This window comes from Procambarus clarkii, chromosome 73, assembly GCF_040958095.1.
Source record: "Procambarus clarkii isolate CNS0578487 chromosome 73, FALCON_Pclarkii_2.0, whole genome shotgun sequence".
Taxonomy (NCBI): Eukaryota; Metazoa; Arthropoda; class Malacostraca; order Decapoda; family Cambaridae; genus Procambarus; species Procambarus clarkii.
In genome coordinates, this window is record NC_091222.1 from 23321027 (window position 1) to 23339014 (window position 17988).

Consider the following 17988-nt stretch of genomic DNA (forward strand, 5'->3'; position numbering starts at 1 on the left):
CCTACCATCTCCTACCCCAGGTAGAAATTGCTGAAAGTTGGTGATTAATGATTCTTGCAGCAGTTCCTAACTCTGCTCTCCTCTCACTATATTATGCACTAATCTACCCCTATCTTAATTATGGTATCTGTGCATGGGGGTCTACCACTGCAAACCACCTTAAGCCCATCATCACACAGCAAAAATCTGCTATCAGAATAATAACTAACTCTGCTTTCAGACAACACTCAGCTCCCTTGTTTAAATCTCTAAACTTGCTAAATATTAACTCCCTCCACACATTCTCTTGTGTCAACTACATTTACAAAACCCTGTTCTTAAATGCAAACCATGCTCTGAAACTCTACCTGGACAGATGTAATAGGACCCATTATCACCACACCAGAAATAAATATCTCTTTGATATCCCCAGGGTCAAACTTAATCTGTGTAAACACTCTATGCAAATTAAGGGACCTAGTCTATGGAACTCACTCCCTAGTGAATTGAAAAACTGTAAAACTTTTGCCTTATTTAAAAGCAAAACCAAAAAGTACCTAACTTCATCTATTTAGTTTCCTACACTGAGCTTTAAATTTGCTCTGTACCTAGTGGTACCCAATCTCATAATTTTTATGTAATATCAAACAACCTTATCATTGTGTTCATTGCTGTCTTCTTTTATGTGCTAGCCATATGCTATATTGTGACTACCAATTTTTGTCAACTACCATTCAAGCTGTCATTGCAATCAATCTTATATTGTTTCTGCTGTATTGTGCCTACCAATTTGTTGTCAACTACCATTTTAAGCTGTCATTGCAATCAATCATAGCTACCTATGTGCTTTAATATACTGTACCTATAATTTTCTCTCATCTTTTTTCTTTTTCATTCCATGTAATCTGTTATCATTTTTTTGTCTATAAATTTTGCAAGTATTTACCTCCTTAAAATTTTCTTAGATTAAGGACCTGCCCGAAACGCTGCGCGTGCTAGTGGCTTTACAAGACTGTAATTACCATAATTGTATCCTCACATTCCTTATGTACATTCTTGTATATGCATAAATAAATAAATAAAATAAATAAAAGTTAGCATTTCCTCCTTTCTGTACGTAAAGGTTAGAGTACAGTCATCAGCATAGGCTTGAGCTTCAGGAATGAGATGAAGTAGATCATTGAAATAAACATTCCACAGCAGAGGGCCAAGCACACTACCCTGTGGAACGCTGGCACCAACTGAGTGGCTATTGGATTCTGCTCCATTGAGGACTACCCTTAGAGTCCGTTCTTGAAGACAGTCTTTTAATAACACTAAGATTGAGCCTGCAATGCCTAAAGCTCGAAACTTCACTGCTAATCCAGAGTCCCAGACCCGATCAAAGGCTCCTGCTATATCTAGAGCAACAACACAGCTGATCTTGGACTCATCCAGTGACTGATGCCATTTAGAGGAGAGGTTTAGCAAGAGATCAGCAGCAGATCGGCCTTCTCTAAAACCATACTGTCGATCACAAATTAGCCGATGACGGTCAAAAAATTATATAATTTGCTGAGCAATTAATTATTCTAGGGTCTTGCCAGTAATGGAAAGCAGTGACACAGGTCTGTAGTTACCAACTACTGAGCGGCTCTTCTTTTTGTGCACTGGAACAACGTCTGCCTTCTTCCATAAGGAGGGCCAAATTCCCTTAACTAGGCAGAGTTGGAAGAGGCACGTGAAAGGTGGAGCCAATAGGTCAGCGCAGCAGCGTAGTAGTCTTGGACTGGCCTTATCTGGCCCCACAGCTTTGCTTGTGTCTAGCGTGTTAAGGAGATGGAGAACTTCAGCCTGCTTTATATACACAGTGCATGGGGCAAGATGTGGAGGCTGAGGTTCAGGTTCAGGGACTTGCATCTTGGCAGCAAAGTGGTTTGCCAGTAAATCAGCCTTCTCCTGATTGCTAGTTGCCACAGTACTATCTTCTCTGTTTAGAGGCGGGATTGTGTCCTCAGATGAGTATCCCTGCTGATCCTTCACCAGGGACCACCAGACCTTGGATGCAACCCTTCCAGATGCAAGTTTTCTTCGAGTTTCGGATTCCCATCTGGATATAGCCCACTTTTGAACTTCTTTCATTTTTCGACAAGATTGTCTATGAATGTTTCTGTAATAAACATTAAACAATCCATGGCTCACAAGTGGCATTCTCAACTCAATCAACAAGAAACATGAATATGAAAAGAAACTTAGGATTAGCCTAGTTACAAAGGAAGTAGTTAAAAGGTACTCATCAATGCTTACCAGTATCATAAGAAAGGCAAAACTTTCATACTATGTGAATAGATTCAATGAAGCAAAAGGCAACATGAAAAGCACATGAAAAACCATCTCTAGTATCCTAGGAACTAAACAACACTCACATCATTAATGATGTGAGTGTTGAGACTAATGATGAGACTAATGATGCAATCATTAGTCTCCTTGACGTAATCTACTCAGCCCTTGACAAAAATGAGTTTCCGATTGGACTCTTCATTGACTTAAGAAAAGCCTTTGATACTAAACTTTCATATTCTGAGACTAGATTCAAAGAAGCAAAAGGCAACATGAAAAGCACATGGAAAACCATCTCTAATATCCTAGGAACTAAACAACACTCCCACAACCAGATAACACTCTCTAAGGATGGCCTTACACCGTCATTTATTTATTTATTTATTTATTTATGCATATACAAGAAGGTACATTGGGATTGTGAGGATACATAATATGGTAATTACAATCTTGTAAAGCCACTATTATGCGCAGCGTTTCGGGCAGGTCCTTAATCTAAGAAAATTTTAAGTAGGTAAATACTTGCAAAATTTATAAAAAATGATAACAGTTACAAGGCAAAAAAAAAAGATGAGAGAAAATTGTAGGTATATTAAAGCACATAGGTAGCTCAGATTGATTGCAATGACAGCTTGAATGGTAGTTGACAAAAATTGGTAGGTACAATACAGCATATGGCTAGCACATAAAAGAAGACAGCAATGAACACAATGATAAGGTTGTTTGGGTTAAATACATAAAAATAAGGAGATTGGGTAACACTAGGTACAGAGCAAATTTAAAGCTCAGTGTAGGAAACTAAGAAGATGAAATTAGGTACTTTTTGGTTTTGCTGTTAAATAAGGCAAAAGTTTGACAGCTTTTCAATTCACTAGGGGAGTGAGTTCCATAGACTAGGTCCCTTAATTTGCATAGAGTGTTTACACAGATTAAGTTTGACCCTGGGGATATCAAAGAGATATTTATTTCTGGTGTGGTGATAATGGGTCCTATTACATCTGTCCAGGGAGAGTTTCAGAGCATGGTTTGCATTTAAGAACAGGGTTTTGTAAATGTAGTTGATACAAGAGAATGTGTGGAGGGAGTTAATATTTAGCAAGTTTAGGGATTTAAACAAGGGAGCTGAGTGTTGTCTGAAAGCAGAGTTAGTTACTATTCTGATAGCAGATTTTTGCTGTGTGATGATGGGCTTAAGGTGGTTTGCAGTGGTAGACCCCCATGCACAGATACCATAATTAAGATAGGGGGTAGATTAGTGCATAATATAGTGAGAGGAGAGCAGAGTTATGAACATAATATCTTATTTTAGAGAGTATACCCACTGTCTTAGAGACTTTCTTAGTTATGTGTTGAATGTGGATGCTGAAGTTGAGTCTCTTGTCTAGGAATAGGCCAAGAAACTTGCCATCATTTTTATTACTGATGTTAATGTTACCTCAGTATTACTGATGTTACCTCAACAGTAAAATGTGTACTTGGATGAAAAAACGATTCTTCGCGGCAGGGGATCGTATTCCAGGGACCTGCCCGAAACGCTACGCGTACTAGTGGCTGTACAAGAATGTAACAACTCTTGTATATATCTAAAAAAAAAAAAAAAAAAAAAAAAAAAAAAAAAATGATGTCTATCTGTAGTTGAATTGCATTTGATGATTTGCTTCCAAATAAGATGTAGTAAGTCTTTTCCATGTTTAATGTTAGTTTGTTAGTTGACATACATAAGTGGACTTTTTTTAATTCATTATTCACAACATTATTTAGTGTATGTGGGTTGAGGTCTGAGTAGATAAGGGTAGTATCGTCAGCAAACAATATAGGTTTAAGAATATTAGAGACATTAGGCAGATCGTTTATATATATAAGAAATAGAAGAGGTCCTAAGATACTGCCCTGTGGCACTCCAACGGTAATTGGTAGATTGGAAGAAGTTGTATCATTGATGGTTACATATTGGTGTCACTATAAGATAGGATCGGATGTAGTCAAGGGCAAGGCCTCGGATTCCATAATGCTGGAGTTTAAGTAAGAGGTAGTTGTGATTAACAGTATCAAAGGCTTTTCTTAGGTCAATGAAGAGTCCAATCGGAAACTCATTTTTGTCAAGGGCTGAGTAGATTACGTCAAGGAGACTAATGATTGCATCATTGGTACTCTTTTGGGACCGGAAGCCAAACTGGCAAGGGCTGAGTATGTCGAATTTTACGAGGTAGGAATAGAGCTGTTTGTAAATAACTTTTTCAAATATTTTTGATAGAATGGGTAGATTTAATTGATATTGGTCTATAATTGTTTATGTCCGCCGGATTGCTTCCTTTATGGACTGGCGTTACTCATGCTTTTTAAAATAAAAATAAAATGTTTATTCAGGTAAGATACATATATACAAAAGATTTTACATAAATTGATCGATTTATAGATGGAGCTATAGCACATACAATGCCTTAAGCCACTATTACGCAAAGCGTTTCGGGCAGGAAAAACATTAACGACTAAAAACTTAATACTAAATACTAAATACTTAATACTAAACTTTTTGAGGATATCAGGGAAGGTGTGACACTATAGATTTGTTGAACAGTAGGGTTACATGGTAGGGCAAGGGCATGGAAGGCGCTCTTGTATACAATGGACGGAATTTCACTGGTGTTCCCTGCCTTGGTTTTTAGAGAGTGTATGATGGACACAACATCTGCCGGGCTGATTGCAATCAGCTCTCTTCTCCTTTCACCATGGTGAAAGGAGAAGAGAGTTTGGATAGCTGCGTGAGAGATAAGTGTTAATATGTGTCTGGGTCTGTGGGATTTTACTGGCAAGATTAGCACCAACCGATGAAAAGACACTATTAAATTCATTTGCCATTTCTAAATCAGTCGACGGTATATCCCCATCCTTGTAGAGTTTTATTTGGTTATGTGAGTGTTGTTTAGTTCCTAGGATACTAAAGATTGTTTTCCAAGTGCTTTTCATGTTGCCTTTTGCTATGTAACTTTTCTTTACTTAACTTAACTTTTTTTTTGCTATGTATTTTTTCTTGCTATGTAACTTGTCAAGGGCTGACAAGTTACCATTTTTATATCATTTTTATACATTTTGCAAGTATTTACTTACTTAAATTTTTTTTTTTTTTTTGAGATATATACAAGAGTTGTTACATTCATGTACAGCCACTAGTACGTGTAGCGTTTCGGGCAGGTCCCTGGAATACGATCCCCTGCCGCGAAGAATCGTTTTTTCATCCAAGTACACATTTTACTGTTGCGTTAAACAGAGGCTACAGTTAAGGAATTGCGCCCAGTAAATCCTCCCCGGCCAGGATACGAACCCATGACATAGCGTTCGCGGAACGCCAGGCGAGTGTCTTACCACTACACCACGGAGACTCTTAGATTAAGGACCTGCCCGAAACGCTGCGCGTAATAGTGGCTTTACAAGAATGTAATTACTATGCTATATATCTTCACAATCCCAATGTATCTTCTTGTATATATATAAATAAATAAATAAATAAATCAAATAACCATAGAAAACGTGAAGGTTGCGAGATGCGGAAGAGAAGCGACGGTCCGAGAGCCTCACGAAAACAACAACAACCACAGCCATCAGACCTCTCTCTCAACACTCCTGTGTTCGTCACCAATGGAACATTTTCCACCAAACTACGTCTACCATAAAGAACATATTGTCTGGGTGTGATTTGTCTCCAGTCCAGGTCATCATAACTTACGCCGTTATCGGCGTTCTTCATAAACCACAAGGTAACAACTTTTATCATGGACCTCCTTTACCCTACAGAGGTAACATAAAAGATGGTGCCCTACAGTCGGCCCCATTTTTCACAGTCGGCCCCACCTTGCACAGTCGGCCCCACCTTGCACAGTCGGCCCCACCTTGCACAGTCGGCCCCACCTTGCACAGTTGGCCCCACCTTGTACAGTTGGCCCCACCTTGCACAGTCGGCCCCACCTTGCACAGTCGGCCCCACCTTGCACAGTCGGACCCACCTTGCACAGTTGGCCCCACCTTGCACAGTCGGCCCCACCTTGCACAGTCGGCCCCACCTTGCACAGTCGGCCCCACCTTGCACAGTCAGCCCCACCTTGCACAGTCGGCCCCACCTTGCATAGTCGGCCCCACCTTGCACAGTCGGCCCCAATTTGTACCGTTGGGCTACCTTGCACAGTCGGCCCCACCTTGCACAGTCAGCCCCACCTTGCACAGTCGGCCCCACCTTAACAGTCGGCCCACCTTGCACACTTGGCCCTATCTTGCACAGTCAACCCATATTAGGTAGGTTTTAATGTCCATTGGTGAACAGTCTTGTATATGACATCACATGTTAGACTGGCCTAGGTTTAGGTTACCTAAGGTTACCTTACCCATGTAAGGTTGGGTGATGTTTAGATTGGATAAGGTTGGGTTAGGTTTAGATTGGGTAAGGTTTAGGTTGGGTGAGGTTTAGGTTTTGTAAGGTTTGGTAAGGTTTTGTTTTGGGTAGGTTTAGGTTAGGTAAGGATTCGGTTGGGTAAGGTTCAGGTTGTGTAAGGTTTAGGTTGGGTAAGGTTTAGTTTGGGCAAGGTTTAGATTGGGTAAGGTTTAGGTTGACTAAGCATTAGGGTAAGTAAGTAAGGGTTAGTAATCAAATCAAAATAAAAAACCTTGACCAGTATTGGACCGTTAATTACAAATGAAGGTACGTACACAGAGGACAACAAAGAGATTAGTGAAATTCTAAGAAGTCAGTATGAGGCTATGTTTAGCACCCAATAAACAACAAAATTTGATGACCCAGACAGCTTCTTTACGAATGACATTCAAGCTGCAGATAATATAACGGATATTACCACAAACTCGGAAGACTTTGAAAGAGAAATTGACAATATACCTATGCACTCAGCTCCTGGGCCTGACTCATGGAACTCAATATTCATAAAGAAATGTAAAGTACCAGTAGCACGAGCACTCAGCGTAATATGGAGAAAGAGCCTAGATACAGGGGAGATACCAGCAGCACTTAAATCTGCAGATATAGCTCCTTTGCACAAGGGAGGGGGGAGTAAAGCCTTGGCAAAAAATTATAGGCCAGTTGCACTAACATCACACATAATAAAAGTGTTTAAAAGAGCGATTAGAAATCAAATTTCTAGTTTTATGGAAAACAATGAGTTGCACAACCCAGGACAACATGAATTTAGAGCAGGAAAATCCTGTCTGTCACAGTTACTCAAACACTATGACAAAATCACAGAAGCCCTAGAAGAAAAGCAAAATGCAGATGTTGTATACACAGACTTTGCAAAGGCGTTCGACAAATGTGACCATGGGGTGATAGCACACAAAATGAGGTCAATGGGAATAACTGGAAAAGTAGGACGCTGGATACTCAATTTCCTGTCGAACAGAACACAAAGAGTAACAGTCAATCAAATAAAATCGAGTCCAAGCGCAGTGAAAAGATCCGTACCTCAAGGTACAGTCCTTGCACCGTTACTGTTCCTTATTCTCATATCGAGATATAGACAAAAATACACGTCACAGCTTCGTGTCATCCTTCGCAGATGACACAAAAATCAGCATGAAAATTACTTCTGCTGAAGACATTGAAAAATTACAAGCACACGTCAACAAAGTTTTCAATTGGGCAGCAGAAAATATCATGATGTTTAACAGTGATAAATTTCAGGTACTCAGGTACGGCTAAAATGAGGATCTGAAATATAATACAATGGGGCCTCGACTTACGATGCTAATCCGTTCCCAGAGACGGATCGTAAGTTGAAATATTGTAAGTCAAAGCGATTTTTCCCATAAGAAATAAAGGGAATTGAAATAATCCATTCCCCACCCTCCAAAATATTAACATACAAATACATTTTATACTGAATATAATGTTTTTTTCTAACTACAATACAGTACCAAAGTTTCTCTTACCTTTACGGAGGGCTCTTGATGGTGTATGGAAGATGGTGATAAGGGGAGAGGAGGAAAGTTGTTACTGTTTGGAAGGGGAGTCCCCTTCCATTATCACATCAGGCAGTGATGTTTTCTCTGGGGTACTCTCTCTCCTACGTTTTGCCTGAATACCACTAGGACCTGATTGTGGTTCAGTGCTTGTTTGTCTCACTACAAATTTGTCAAGAGACATTTGTTTTTCCCTTCGTTTTAACATTTGTCTGTAATGATGCATCACAGTGTCATTGAATAGGTTAAGGCAACGACCTACTGCAGCTTGATTTGGGTGAGTCGTTTCAGCAAAGGTTTGCAATTCTTCCCATGCTGCACACATTTTCTTAATTGTTGAGGAAGAGACATTCTGTACTCTTGTTTCTGCTCTATAGTCATCCTTACATGTGTTTTCATATGTTGAGCCTTACCACTGACTTTCCTGGGATTCATGGCATGATATATAATAATTACTTTAATGTTCAAAATGCAAAAAATCACCACAAAAGCGGAATTTCTTATAGGCAAGATCGTCACTAAGCGGGCAGCTGTAGTAAACTGAGGCAGTTCGGCCGCATGACTGGGAACCACGAGCTCGGTCGACCCAAACATGTACCAACAAATATCGGAAGTCGACGACACCATCGGATGTCGCGTCGTATTTTTCGATGAAATTTACATCGTAACTCGAAATTATCATAAGTAGGGGCAATCATATGTCGAGGTGCCACTGTACAGGGTACAAAACACAATCGAATAATCCCATAGTAGAAAAACAGCATGTCAAGGATTTGGGAATAATGATGTCCGACAATCTAACGTTTAGGGAGCATAACCAAGCGAATATTGCGTCAGCCAGAAAAATGATAGGATGGATTATGAGAATTTTCAAATCCAGGGATCTAATCACAATGGTTGTACTCTTCAAGTCACTTGTGTTGTCCCGTCTTGTACTGTAGTACTGCTCAGTACTCATTTCCCCCATCAGAGCAGGAGAGATTGCTGAAATAGAGGGAATACAGAGAACATATACGGCACGCATAGACGAGATAAAACACCTAAATTATTGGGATCGTCTCAAAGCTCTCCAAATGTACTCTCTAGAAAGGAGACGAGAGATATACCAAATAATATACACATGGAAAATACTGGAGGGCGAGGTCCCAAATTTACACAGTAAAATAACAACGTACTGGAGTGAACAATATGGAAAAAAAATGCAAGATTGAACCAGTGAAGAGCAGAGGTGCCATAGGCACAATCAGAGAACACTGTATAAACATCAGAGGTCCGCGGTTGTTCAACGTCCTCCCAGCGACTATAAGAAATATTGCCGGAACAACCGTGGGCATCTTCAAGAGAAAACTGGAATGTTTTCTAAGAGAAGTTCCGGATCAGCCGGGCTGTGGTGAATATGTGGGCTTGCGGGCCGCTCCAAGCAACAGCCTGGTGGACCAAACTCTCACAAGTCGAGCCTGGCCTCGGGCCGGGCTTGGGGAGTAGAAGAACTCTCAGAACCCCAGCAAGCAGGTATCAAGCAGGGTGAGTATGATTTAGGTTAGGGTATATTTAGGTTGGGTAAGGTTTAGGTTAGGGTATGTTTAGGTTGTGTTAGGTTTAGGTTAGGGTAGGTTTAGTTTGGGTAAGGTTTATGTTGGGTAAGGTTTGGGTTGGGTAAGGTGAGGTTGGGTAGAGTTTAGATTGGAAAGGTTTAGGTTGGCTAAGGTTTAGGTTGCATAAGGATTGCCCCAAATGGTAAGGTTTAGGTTGGGCAAGGTTTGGGTTGGGTAAAGTTTGGGTTGGGTAAGGCTTGGGTTGGGTAAGGCTTAGGTTTGGTAAGGTTTAGGTTGGGTAAGGATTGGTTAAGGATTAGCTAGGTTGGGTAAGATTTAGGATGGGTAAGGTTTTGGTTGGGTTGGGCAAGTTTAGATTGGTTTTAATGTCTGTTGATGAACAGTCTTGTGTATGATGTTACTTGTATCCTACCAGGTAATCCCATTTAAATTCAACCTAACTCACCCATATGCTTCTCCAATCTATTCTTGAAAGTTCAGATGTTTTGCCACAATACTACTACTCAGCAATCGGGGCCAGATTTAGACAAGGTGAGGTCTTAAGCTGTGGGAAGCTGTAGATACTCAGTTTGGCAATTGTTAGTAAGGCTCTGGTGGTGCATTGGTAACTCGCTTGCCCTGCGAGCTATTTGGGTTGATTTCATTTCCTGTCCCAAGAGAATTGACTAGCTGTCAGTATTTAACTGTTCACAAAGCAGTAATTGGGTACCTGGTTGTTAACTGATTGCCAGGTTATACTCCAGCAAAAACTAGTGGTAAGGCTTACCCTGAGGTATAGGAAGGGAAAGCTCTTGGTCTGCTAAAAGGAGCCGGAAGTCATCTGTCTCTGTACTCCCGTGTGTAAAGAAAAAAAAATTAAGTTATGTAGGAATTGAAGTAAGCAAAAATGTCACCATAGCAGATAACATGGTTAAAAAAAACAGATAAGTTCCATAGTAACCAAGAACAAGTTTATCCACTATGCTGCCTTAAAAATAGGACACCCGTGGTGTGCCGAAAATAAATTCTTTGCCAAAAATTATTTTCTCATCTTGTTAACCCTTAACATGCTTGGGGTCTAATATCCTGCTATCCACACAGGCGCATGTCATTTTGAAAAAAAAAAAATTTTTTTTTTTGCTAATCTGTTAAATTCTGTTCACTGATCACGGGAAAAATAAAAAAAAAATTCTATTGTACTTACTTTTGTTGCAATAGAGCCGAGAAGCTCTGCGATGACGTCACAATCTGCATGGTCGCTCATGCAGTACACGCCCGGGAGATGTTGCGCGCGGTCCTCAAACAGCCAGAGTTGCCACAAATATATTTTCGCGCTATTTATTTACAATGTCTAAGCGCATTTTATCTAATTTTTTTTCACTAATTGTGTTTCAAATACTGTTTGAACATATTTTGTATCAATAATTGTTGCATATTTGAGTATACACAGGCACACAAATGTTTTCAATTACGGCAATATAATGTCATTACAGTCTATTATATTATATGTTCTGCTTATATGTTTACATATTTACACACTCGCACACGCTATACACACTTTGAAGCACACTTAGAAGATTTCTAGACTGTGGTAGTCATTGAAGCAGTCGACAGCACATAATGGGATACCACACGTTTCACACCATGTTTGCACAAGCTTCCGTTTCTTGTCTCTACGTGTCGTTGTTTTACACACCAAGCAATCACGTTGGGCTATTGCACGCTTCACACCAGGTGGCAAATACTTAAGTTTGTGTGCTAGGAAGCCTTCAGTGTGAGCGAGGCGTGGAGTACCAGCATGCTGCAACAGTGGGTTTATGATGGGCCACTGAATACCTGGGACATCTTTTGCAAACTTTCCTAATAACTGTATTGCAGCATCAAATACAAAGTCACGGAAAGTGGGCTTACGTCCAGTTCTCACAAGGTACATGTTGAAACAGTTCAGCATGCTCATGTCCACAAGATGGAAGAACACTTTTTTCGTCCACCTACATGTCTTCCGCACACACTCTGCAGTGCCAATCATCATGTCTGATTTATCAATCAACCGCATGTTGATATTATAGTCTAAAACACAGTCTGGCTTATATAGTGGTGCGTTTGTTTTATGGCTCACTTTCCCACTGTTCACCATTGTTCCATCATGAATTGTTGTCAACAAGTTCACCTCTCTTTTGTCTTTCCACCGAACTGACAGAATGTTATCACTTTTCCTTCTCTGACACTCACCAACTGCAATGTCGTTGTCAAACACAGGCATTTCCCTTCGTTGTGGCTTTACTGTACCAACCAATCCGGTTCTATTTTCTAGCAAGAACCGAGCTAGCAAGGGACTTGTATAGTAATTATCTGTGTATAAAATGTGTCCCTTGTTCATCCACGGAGCCATGATGGTCTTCACTACACTCCCCGAGAATCCATGTTCGTCGTTACCGGGAATGTCTACATCACTAGCCGAGTACAGAATCATGTGTAACACGTATCCTGTCTCACAATCACAAAGAACAAAAAATTTCAGGCCAAATCGGTTTCGTTTTGAGGGAATGTACTGTTTGAATGGAACACATCCCTTGAAAAGTATGAGAGATTCATCAACCACCAGCTTCTGTGCTGGTACGTAAAAATCTCTGAATTTTCCAATAACATCGTTCATGTAGTGCCTCACTCGCCACAGTCTATCATCAGGTGTTCGGTCCTGAACACTTCCAAAATGTAGACACCTGAGGAGTATCTGAAACCTGTCTCGTGACATATATTTCCCGAATAAAGGTGTTGGTATTGTATGGTCCTTGCTCCAATAGTCATTTATTGCATGTTTGTGACAGTGCTTCATCAACAAACAGAGTGCCAAAAACACATACATTTCCGCCACTGTGGTATTTTTCCAACGCTGCAGTCGTGAAAATTCTGTGATTTCCCTCTCAATCAGGTAAGCAGCATGCAGGTTCGTTTGGTGTACAATGTATTCCATGAGTGGTTCATCATAGAATGCTGTAAAATATTCCATCTCAGCCATGTCCTCACCTTGATTAGGGAAAAGGTTTGTAATCCCTACATCTTTATCGTCAAAGTGAGGAATATTAGGAATAAAATCGTCACCATCACTCCACTCAAGTACACCAGGCGTCCTGCGAGATGCAGAGGAAAGACGGCGAGGAAGCGATGCATACCGGCGACCAGGAGCTGAATACCGTCTGCGAGAAGCACGGCGGCTACGTGCACGTGAGGTGGGGTGCACGTGAACACGAGGGTCTTGGTGCCTCATGTGGTGCCATGCGGTGGCGCTTGGCTGGGCGAGATGCTGCTGACGCGACAATTTCTCGCCCAGTTACACCACTGGTACCAGCCACAGGCTCAATAAAACTTTCATCTGAGTCACTAAACCCAGAAAAGGAGTCACCTCCCTCTGACTCGTCACCCTCAAACAGAAAATATCCACAGGAACTGTGAGGTCGTGGTAGAATTGGGGTAGAAAATGGGCGAGGAGGCATGGGAGAGCGTATAGGCCTCGCCATGGCATGGCGGTCATTCTCACTTTCACTGCTGCTGCTACTATCTCCCGACAACTGTGTATAATCCTCATCGTTGTCTGAATCGTCAAACACACTTTCTTCACCTTCAGAGAATAATTCGTGGGCTATTTGCTCTGGGGTGAGGGACTGAGTGATGCGTGCTCGTGAGGCGTTTGACCGTGCGCTCGCCATGGTGACTCTCGCTAAACTGAGGCCTCCCATGCCATCGGAGCGTGAGCTGGATTTTTTTTCAAAATGGCCGCTGTTTACTAGAGCCCCTGGGCAGCGTATGGGACCCCCAGCTACACCGCGGGCCATTCAAATCGTGCGCGGTACCCATACACTTCATATGAAGTGAAGCGCAGTTGACTGGTAAAACGATTTACACTTCATATGAAGTGATGCGCACTTTAAGGGTTAAATTCCTGTCTCTGATCACGGGAAACTAAAATAAAATATTGTATGTGACATACTTTAGCCGTGATAGAACTGAGAAGTTGAGCAAATTATGGACGCTGAGCGATGAAACTCTCGGGGTCACTCGACCCCACCACCCCCGTGGGGCAGCAGTTGCCGCGAATATAATTTTTCACAATTATTTTGAGGTTTCTCATTCGTTTCTTCTCTGGTTTTTTGCTTTAATATTCAAAAGTGTGTAATTTGTGGAATTTATATAGTTCAATGTGTGTGAAACATCGCTATGATCAAAATTATGGGCCTCATGCATGTCACACCATGTATATTATATTCTACGATCAGTGTTTTTGCTGTTATTACACTATATAAACACGTTGTATATATACCTATTTACATATGTGTTCACCATAACGAACCACTAAGTTGGTATGGTGAGGCCAAACAACAAGAGTGGCTGCCACACACCATCTACCAGGCACAACCTCCCTCCCTCCTTCAACACCTTTCTCTTGGCAACATTCCTTCTCCCACCATATTGTTATTGTTGTCATTACACTAAATATACATACGTTAAATATAACTACATGTTTTGTTCACCATATCTGTACAACTAAGATGGTAAGGTGCCCAAACAGCATAGTGGCCACCCTACACAGCATGACAAGTCACACACTACGTTACACAGGGAATAGAACAGTGCAAGAAAGATATGCAACTCACTTATGCACAAGTGGCCAAGGAGAAGGAAAAAATACAAGAAGCAGTAAAGGAAGTCAAACACTGCAGCAACCAAGATAAAACAAACATTAGGCTAGAAGTGAGGAAAGAATTGGCATCTAACCCAAAGTTGGTGCAAAACACAGTTGATCGGAGTAAGTCCCTGATCATTTTTGGCTGCAAAGAAAAGGAGATAACATCTAGGTCAGAAAGAGCTGTAGAAGAAGCTAAAGTAGTAGATAAAATTGTTGGCCTCGTGGAAGGTCTTACAACCATAGAGAATGTGTGCGACTACAGGAGAATAGGCAGATATGTAAAAGGGAAAGATCGACCTTTGAGGATCACCCTAAATGGTGCCAAACAGATGGAAGAAGTACTAAGGAATGCTAGAAAATTACAAAGTGATGAGGATGGGAAAGTGTGTTTGTTAAGACGAGATCTTTCAAAAGAAGATAGAGAGAAGCTGAAACTGAACCTCGCCGAGGCAAAACGTTTAAATGAGAGCAGGAATGAAGAAGAAATCAATTCTTTTTTCTACAAAGTGATAGGGGTAGGCAGGCCAGTAAAGTGGTACATAAAGGCAAACCAACAAAATCATTAGAGGAAGTGGGAGTGAAAAATAAGACGAGGTGGAACAAGTTCCTCAAGATTGCATACACCAACATAGATGGAGTAAGATCAAAGATACTGGAGTTAAGTGATATAATATAGCTGCAGACACCAGACATTGTTGCACTCACGGAGACAAAACTTGAAGATGCTATTTTAAATGAGGTCATATACCCAAGGGGCTACTCAATTTGGAGACGGGACAGAAAAATCAGGAAAGGCGGTGGCGTTGCTGTGCTGGTGAAAGAACACCTAAAGGTGAATGAAATAGTGACTGCCAATCCACAAGAAGTTGACATAATAGCACTAGAGATCTGCCATGAGGATGATAAACTAATGATCATAAATGCATATAGTCCACCGCTAAGCAGCACATGGTCAAAGGAGGAGCTAGATAGTAAACGAGAAGGTCTTATAACAATAATGAGAGAGATCATAGCGAGAGCGGATAACAATAGTTCACGACTGTTGATAGTCGGCGACTTCAACTTAAAATCCATAGACTGGGAAGCATGTGAAGCTAAAACAGAAGATTTCTGGACCTGTAAATTTGTAGACTTCATCCTGGAAACATTCTTGTATCAACATGTTAAACAAGCTACGAGGATGAGGGAAGGGGACGTTCCCTCCATGCTAGATTTGATATTTACCAGGAAGGAGGAAGAGATATTTGACATTCAGTACCTTCCTCCCATGGGTAAAAGTGACCATGTCTTTTTGGGAATAAAGTATGCAATGCGTTATAATCTGGAAGAAAATATGACGGTCGATGCAATTGAAAAACCTGACTTTAGGAGAGGACATTATGGCAACCTTAGAAATTTTTTTTAGTGAGTATAATTGAACAGACTTGTTGCTAGGCAAGGAAGTGAATGAGATGTATGTCAGGTTTTGTGAAATATATGATAAAGGCACAAAAAAATTTATACCAAAACAGAGAAGCAGAACTAGGAAACAGGATTGGTTCAACAGAAAGTGCGAGAGGGCCAGAGACCAAAAGACACAAAAATGGAATCAATACAGGAAGAGGCCGAACCCCCAAACATACCAGCGATACAAAGATGCGAGAAACAACTACACGGCAGTGAGAAGAGAGGCAGAAAGAAATTTTGAAAAAGGGATTGCAGACAAATGTAAAACAGAACCAGGTCTTTTCAATAAATTCATAAACAACAAATTGTAGGTAAAGGATAATATTCAGAGGTTGAAAATGGGAAATAGATTCACGGAAAATGAAAACGAAATGTGTGAAACATTAAACGAAAAGTTCCAAAGTGTGTTTGTACAAAATGAAATCTTCAGGGTACCAGATACAATAAGAATTCCAGAGAACAACATAGAGCACATAGAGGTGTCTAGAGACGAAGTGGAAAAATTGCTCAAGGAGCTAAATAAGAATAAAGCAGTTGGTCCAGATGGAGTTTCACCATGGGTTCTGAGAGAATGTGCACCTGAGCTCAGCATTCCTCTACAACTGATTTTTCAGGCATCCCTGTTTACAGGAGTTGAAGCTGATGTGTGGAAAAAGGCTAACATAGTTCCAATCTACAAAAGTGGAAGCAGGGAAGACCCCCTTAATTATAGACCGGTATCATTGACGTGTAATAGTCAAAATATTGGAAAAAATAATTAAATCTAAATGGGTAGAACACCTGGAGAGAAATGATATAATATCAGACAGACAGACAGTATGGTTTTGAATCTGGAAGATCCTGTGTATCGAATTTACTCAGTTTCTATGATCGAGCAACAGAGATATTACAGGAAAGAGATGGTTGGGTTGACTGCATCTATCAGGACCTAAAAAAGGCTTTCGACAGAGTTCCACATAAGAGTTTGTTCTGGAAACTGGAAAATATTGGAGGAGTGACAGGTACGCTTCTAACATGGATGAAAAATTTTATGAGTGATAGAAAAATGAGGGCTGTGATCAGAGGCAATGTATCGGACTGGAGAAATGTCACAAGTGGAGTACCACAGGGTTCAGTTCTTGCACCAGTGATGTTTATTGTCTTCATAAATGATCTACCAGTTGGTATACGGAATTATATGAACATGTTTTCTGATGATGCTAAGATAATAGGAAGGATAAGCAACTTAGATGATTGTCATGCCCTTCAAGAATATCTGGACAAAATAAGTACATGGAGCGCCACTTGGCAAATGGAATTTAATGTTAATAAATGCCATGTTATGGAATGTGGAATAGGAGAACATAGACCCCACACAACGTATATATTATGTGAGAAATCTTTAAAGAATTCTGAAAAAGAAAGAGATCTAGGGGTGGTTCAAGATAGAAAACAATCACCTGTGGACCACATAAAGAATATTGTGCGAGGAGCCTATGCCACGCTTTCTAACTTCAGAATTGCTTCTAAATACATGGATGGCGATATACTAAAGAAATTGTTCACGACTTTTGTTAGGCCAAAGCTAGAATATGCAGCAGTTGTGTGGTGCCCATATCTTAAGAAGCACATCAACAAACTGGAAAAGGTGCAAAGACATGTTACTAAGTGGCTCCCAGAACTGAAGGGCAAGAACTACGAGGAGAGGTTAGAGGCATTAAATATGCCAAAACTAGAAGACAGAAGAAAAAGAGGTGATATGATCACTACATACAAAATAGTAACAGGAATTGATAAAATCGATAGGGAAGATTTCCTGGTTGGAACTTTAAGAACAAGAGGTCATAGATATAAACTAGCTAAACACAGATGCCGAAGAAATATAAGGAAATTCACTTTCGCAAGGAGAGTGGTAGACGGTTGGAACAAGTTAGGGGAGAAGGTGGTGGAGGCCAAGACCGTCAGTAGTTTCAAAGCGTTATATGACAAAGAGTGCTGGGAAGACGGGACACCACGAGCGTAGCTCTCATCCTGTAAGTACACTTAGGTAATTACACTTAGGTAATTACTAGCCAGCAGACTCACCAA

General features: G+C 40.7%; 1 protein-coding gene across 1 annotated transcript in view; it reads left to right on the forward strand.

Annotated features, from left to right (window-relative positions):
• Nucleotides 1–5853: 5853 nt before the first annotated feature.
• LOC138356527 (zinc finger protein 84-like) overlaps nt 5854–17988 on the forward strand; it is a 113773-nt gene continuing 101638 nt past the window's right edge. Inside the window, exon 1 of the mRNA XM_069312692.1 lies at nt 5854–6053. The gene's annotated coding sequence lies outside the window, so the exon portion shown is untranslated. The remainder of the gene's footprint in view (nt 6054–17988) is intronic.